A 5611-nucleotide genomic window follows, 5' to 3' on the forward strand; every position below is an offset into this window, starting at 1 on the left:
AAATTGTGAGGTCTTGAGAAACAGAAAATAAAATTTATAAAAATTACAAGTCAAAAATAAACAAAGAATTTATGGTGGGAAAAGGGACAAAAAAAAAGGAAAAAAATAAAAGTGTAAATGTACCTTATTGAGTACCTAATGGAGATATTTGAATATTTTGGTAGGTAGGTACCTACTTACATAGGTATTATTATCCATCGGTATCGGTTTGAAGTGTAAACGCAGCTATACGGAAACAAGTTGTAACAAGAAATTCACTGATTCTTGGAAAGAGAAGAAAGCAAAGCTATGAAAAGTAAAATCCCATCCCCTTACTGTTGTCATGGGATTTTTCTCGAAAAATCTCGTCCTCAACACGCTCCCCTGTGCTAGATCCCGGAGAAAGCAGAAAGGAGAACAAACTCGTAATCAGCTGATTGCAGGAGGGGAAGTTAGTAAATAAAACCACGTGTCTTTTTGTTGTACTTTACTTCAAATTCTTCAAATTGTGAGGTCCTGAGAAACAGAAAATAAAATTTATAAAAATTACAAGTCAAAAATAAACAAAGAATTTATGGTGGGAAAAGGGACGTTTTATGAAAAGTAAGGGCCCGGAAGGGGTTTAGTTTAGTTTTCGGTTTTCGCTTGACCGCTTGAGGGTTCGGGATTTTACTATTGCGTAATAATAAGTACCTACATCGTATGAAGTGGATTTCCAGAAGTTGGCAGATGACATTCAGAATTAAAGAAAAATGGCTTAGCAACAAATCTACCTATTTTAATTCTTCCCCTAAGCTACGATGTGAGTACGATCTAACTTTTAATGGGGGACTATCTCTCTTCCCATACTTACTTTAAATAATAATAATAAAAAATATTTATTACAATTAAAAAAAGTAAAAATAAAAATATTTAAAAATAATGAGAGAGAGAGAGAGCCTCAGAGCCCACTCTGAGGCTTAGGTTTTGGGGCACACAGCCCTAAAGGATGGGTTTAGCTTCGAAAAATCTATAAATGAAGTATTAGATGTGGAAGGTCAAGTGTTGTCCTTGCTGTCCTTGTACTTGCAAATCCTCAATTAATCCAATGAACATGGCCTGTGAACAAAGCAAAAGAAAATCATTGGTTGGGTGGGTGGAAGAGCTCATGTAAGTGAGAACCCTGCCACTTAAAATAAAGCCCTTAAAAAATGTTTCAGTTTAACATTTACAAGTACCTACCTACCTACCAACCAAAAAGAAACAAACACTAGCCTGTGGCATCCTACCAAATTCTTTGGTTAGGGGACTTTAGAGTCTGGCTAGGGACGGTAAACAGAGAAGAGACAAGTGAATTGTCAAGCTGAGGGACTATAAACAGGGAGGAGAACAGCTTATCCTAACCAGCTTAGCTAGCTGGCAGTTTTCAAAGGCTTATTTCTGCTTTTAAAGAACAAGCACAAGTTCTCACATTGGTTCACTGTGGTATGGGATGAGCCAATCAAACAGCTAGAGACCATCACCACAGTGTATGACAGAAAAAATTATTCTTTCTTTATTCTGCCTGCCATCACCATTTGGCTACAGCTGAAGCCGCTACAACAAGTACAACATTGTACCATTGAAAAGAATTTGATTTAGCAGCTGCAATATCTTTCTGTTTAGAGAATAATTATTTAAGTACTTACCATAGATGCCTCAAATGCCAGATCCTCTATTATCTGGTTGATCACAATCCACTGTGTCTTCTTTTTTCATAATGTAGGTAATTGAAGTTGAATAAAGCTTGCTAATTACACCTGGGGGGGGGGAAGAAGAAAAAAAACGGGCTTCATTAATAAAGGATTTTCATTCATGTACATAGAAACCTACAAAACCAATTGGACAGCGAAGAAAAAAACGGGCTTCATTAATAAAGGATTTTCATTCATGTACATAGAAACCTACAAAACCAATTGGACAGCAGAAGAAGAAAAAAACGGGCTTCATTAATAAAGGATTTTCATTCATGTACATAGAAACCTACAAAACCAATTGGACAGCATTAAGCAAAAAAAAAAAAAAAAAAAACAGATGAGGGTTTTCCCGGAACCGCTGGCTTTCTTCTATCCTGTTGTTCTTCTCTCTTCTACTTCGGGACAGATGAGGGTTTTCCCGGAACCGCTGGCTTTCTTCTATCCTGTTGTTCTTCTCTCTTCTACTTCGGGATGATAATGAGAGTTTCATGTAAAAGGGCCTATGTGTAAAAAAACGTATTTCTGGGATACATTTTACATCACTGTAGGTATTAAAATGTCTCTCCTGAAAAGTAGCGAAAATCACATAGGCCATTCTTCTTGGGAACGATTCATTTACAATTTCTTCATTTACGTTAATATTCTGTACCTAGTGGGTAGGTATGCATAATAGGTATGCATGCTGGTGTGAACATCACACGACTTTCTATTACATTTGCGGAACACGTATTTGAAAAAAAAAAAAAATTTTATTGTGGATCTGGCACAGGGGAGCGTGTTGAGGACGAGATTTTTGTGGGAATTTTGCTATAAATCCCACCATTAAAAAAAATACCCTGAGGACGATTGAAATTACATGGGATTTTTATTGTCGTCCTCTAACAAACATAAATAGGTAGGTACCTATACCTACTAGCAAACTTTAACCGAAGATGTAAATATGTAATTTTTTTTTTTTTACATGGGAAAAAGTGTGGTAATGGACGATTTCGACCGTAAAATCTCCAATTAAAGTTTAGTAAAATGCACCCATATGAGGACGAGTGAAATTACATGGGATTTTTATTGTCGTCCTCTAACAAACATAAATAGGTAGGTACCTATACCTACTAAGGTATGCATGCACAGATGCACACCTACAATAAATTGCATTATATAGGTCCTCCGCTGGAAACTTTTCCTACCTTCCTACTTTTTCTCCTCCTCCTCCTCCTCTCCTTTTTTCGTCGTCTCCTCCTTCTTCTTTCGTCTACTTCATCATGCTTATCATCATTTTCTTCCTCTTGTCTTCGTTTCTTCTTCTTCCTCCTTGTTCGTTCTAGTTAGATAGGAGTTCTCAGAAGAATGACTCGTTACACCCGAGACTGCTCTATCAAGTCTCAGTTGCCTAACTTCACTCTTCAGTTTGTGAACCACTTCATCGAAGTAACCAAGAAACTGACCAATCCCACTCCATATCTCTCTCTCTGACTTCGGTCATTCTCCATCTCCAATACTACCCCACTCTTCATCCTCCTCTACCTTTTCTTCTTCTCCTTCTTCTTCTTCTTCTTCTCCTTCTTCTCCTCCTTCTTCTTCTTCTTCTCCTCCTCCTTCTTCTTCTTCTCCTCCTCCTTCTGTTAGTCTTCTTCTTGTTCCTTTTAATCTTATTCTTCTCCTTCCTTCGTCGTCTTCTTTTTGTCTCAGTTGCTTAACTTCAGTTTGTGAACCACTTCATCGAAGAAACCAAGAAACTGACCAATCCCACTCTCTCGAGAGGACTTCGGTCATTCTCCATCACTACCCCACTCTTTAGAACCAGAGGACTATCCCACTCTTCAAGTTGGAGAGTTCATCGGTCAGGATTCGAACCCGGGATTGCCATAGTACCCAGATAGTCCCATAGTATACTTAATCTCATTAGGGTTTAGCCCATAGCAGAATAGCACTGGAGAGTGTGATTTTGAAATTAGTGCAACTTTAACTCTCGTCCGGTGAAGAACAGTAGAGTTGCTTTGAGTTAGTTGAATTGAGTTGAGTTTTTGACTTCTGAATTTTTACTTTCGTGCCCGAGATTTTTTTTTTTTTTTTTTTTTTTTTTTTTTTTTTCAATTTTTTGATATCCTTTTTTGATTTACCTAGGTACTTAGGTACTTTTTTGTGATTGATAACTTCGATTTTCGTGAGAATTTTTATAGATAAAAAAGCAGGAAAGAAATTGAGATCATTATTTCTTTTTTATAGGTACCTGCTTTGTAATCAGACCGATAGGTAGAAATGCGAGGTACCTACTTACATTTAATTTTAGGTACCTAAGTAGGTACCACAAAACTTACCTCCGGTATATAGTTTATTTTTGTTTTTTTTTTGTTTTTTTTTTTTTTTCGACCTATGAAGCTTATTTATTTTTTTTTTGTTCTTCATTTTTTCCCAACCCTTTTATCACAAGATAATATTATACTATTATACTTCCCATGGATTTCACCACTTAAAATGCTCAATCTAAGACTATCATACTGAACATTATGAATGTATTTGTAAAATTGTGTAATCTTCCTATCACAGAAAGGTATCATTTAAACTTACATTTAGAATCAGAGACTTCCCTCACAAAATTTATTTCAACTTTAATAAAAGACAATAAATACAGAGGAGCTGTATTTATTGTCTTTTATTGACAATTAATAAAAATAAAAAGTTAGTCAACTTAAGTATGTATTATTTGTAAAAAAAGGAAACTTTTGCACAGAATATAGTAGATTGTTCATATTAAAATTCAGACCCAAAAATGAAATTTAGACTTTCGGCCCTGATGGCCTCTGGAGCTGGAGCTCAAAATGGATATTTCAAAATTTTATTTTTAGGACTGAATTTCAAAATGAATAATTAGTGGGACCTATTTGAAGCATAAATCACCAATCAATATGAATTTTCCATTTTTGTTGCTTCCCCTATGTGTGAGAGAACATGGAAAAATGAAAATTTGAGTAGGCCCTAACGCCAGCCTTGGTTGTTGGATTGAGCTCAAACAGTACTACATTCTTTAAGACCTTTGATATGATGTATCACAAGTATGTGTACGCAATTAGTTTGTGTATGTGTCACCTTTTTTTTCGATCTGACATGGTTCGAAACACAATTTTAAAGTGTACGCAATTAGTATTTCACTACCTATCTGATATAGTCCCGAATATGTTTTCCGCAATTGGTATTTTTGAAGACCTGACACATTCCCAAACATGTTGTTCGCAATTAGTATTTTTCGACCTGACACGCTTTCGAGCATGTTGTTCGCAACTAATGAAACTCCACTTTAAACTAGGTAGGCAAGTAATCAGATGACATGAAGCGTTGGTCAATATTAAACCATTCAGGTCACTTAGACCAGGTCAAGTGTAATGGAATAGATTAACCCATTCAGGTCAGGCGGGTCAAGAATCTTGATCCAAGATTAGGTGTCCGATGGCTGATGGGTGATAAATTTTATCAATAAAAAGGTAGCGTGCCTGTCTTATATAATGTAAGCCCTGGGCGGATTTTTTCCTGAACAGATAAGGTCCCCGAAAGCCAGACGGAACGAAAGGTTGCGGGTTCGATTCCCGCCCGGGGCGAACTTTATCCAAAACAGAAGTGATAAATTTTATCAATAAAAAGGTAGCGTGCCTGTCTTATATAATGTAAGCCCTGGGCGGATTTTATCCTGAACAGATAAGGTCCCCGAAAGCCAGACGGAACGAAAGGTTGCGGGTTCGATTCCCGCCCGGGGCGAACTTTATCCAAAACAGATAAGTTTCGTTCTCGGAACGGCTGTCTTTCTCCTATCCTGTCTTCCTCTCTTCGCTGTCGGGACGATAAGACCTTAGCAGTTACAGTTCCCTCTATCAAGTATCTTAAAAAAAGTAAAAAAAAGTAAAAAGTAAAAAAAAAAAAAAAAAAAA

At 36.6% G+C, this 5611-nt stretch overlaps 1 long non-coding RNA gene across 1 annotated transcript; it reads right to left on the reverse strand.

The window, feature by feature from the left end:
* Positions 1 to 930: 930 nt before the first annotated feature.
* Positions 931 to 1797, reverse strand: LOC113472524. Its single transcript, XR_003394798.1, has 2 exons — positions 1647 to 1797; positions 931 to 1077 (listed from the first exon to the last, which is right to left on the reverse strand). It is a non-coding gene; the product is annotated as an uncharacterized LOC113472524 (long non-coding RNA).
* Between the last annotated feature and the right edge of the window lie 3814 nt (positions 1798 to 5611).

This window comes from Diaphorina citri, unplaced genomic scaffold (genome assembly GCF_000475195.1).
Source record: "Diaphorina citri unplaced genomic scaffold, Diaci psyllid genome assembly version 1.1 scaffold5930, whole genome shotgun sequence".
NCBI lineage: Eukaryota > Metazoa > Arthropoda > Insecta > Hemiptera > Psyllidae > Diaphorina > Diaphorina citri.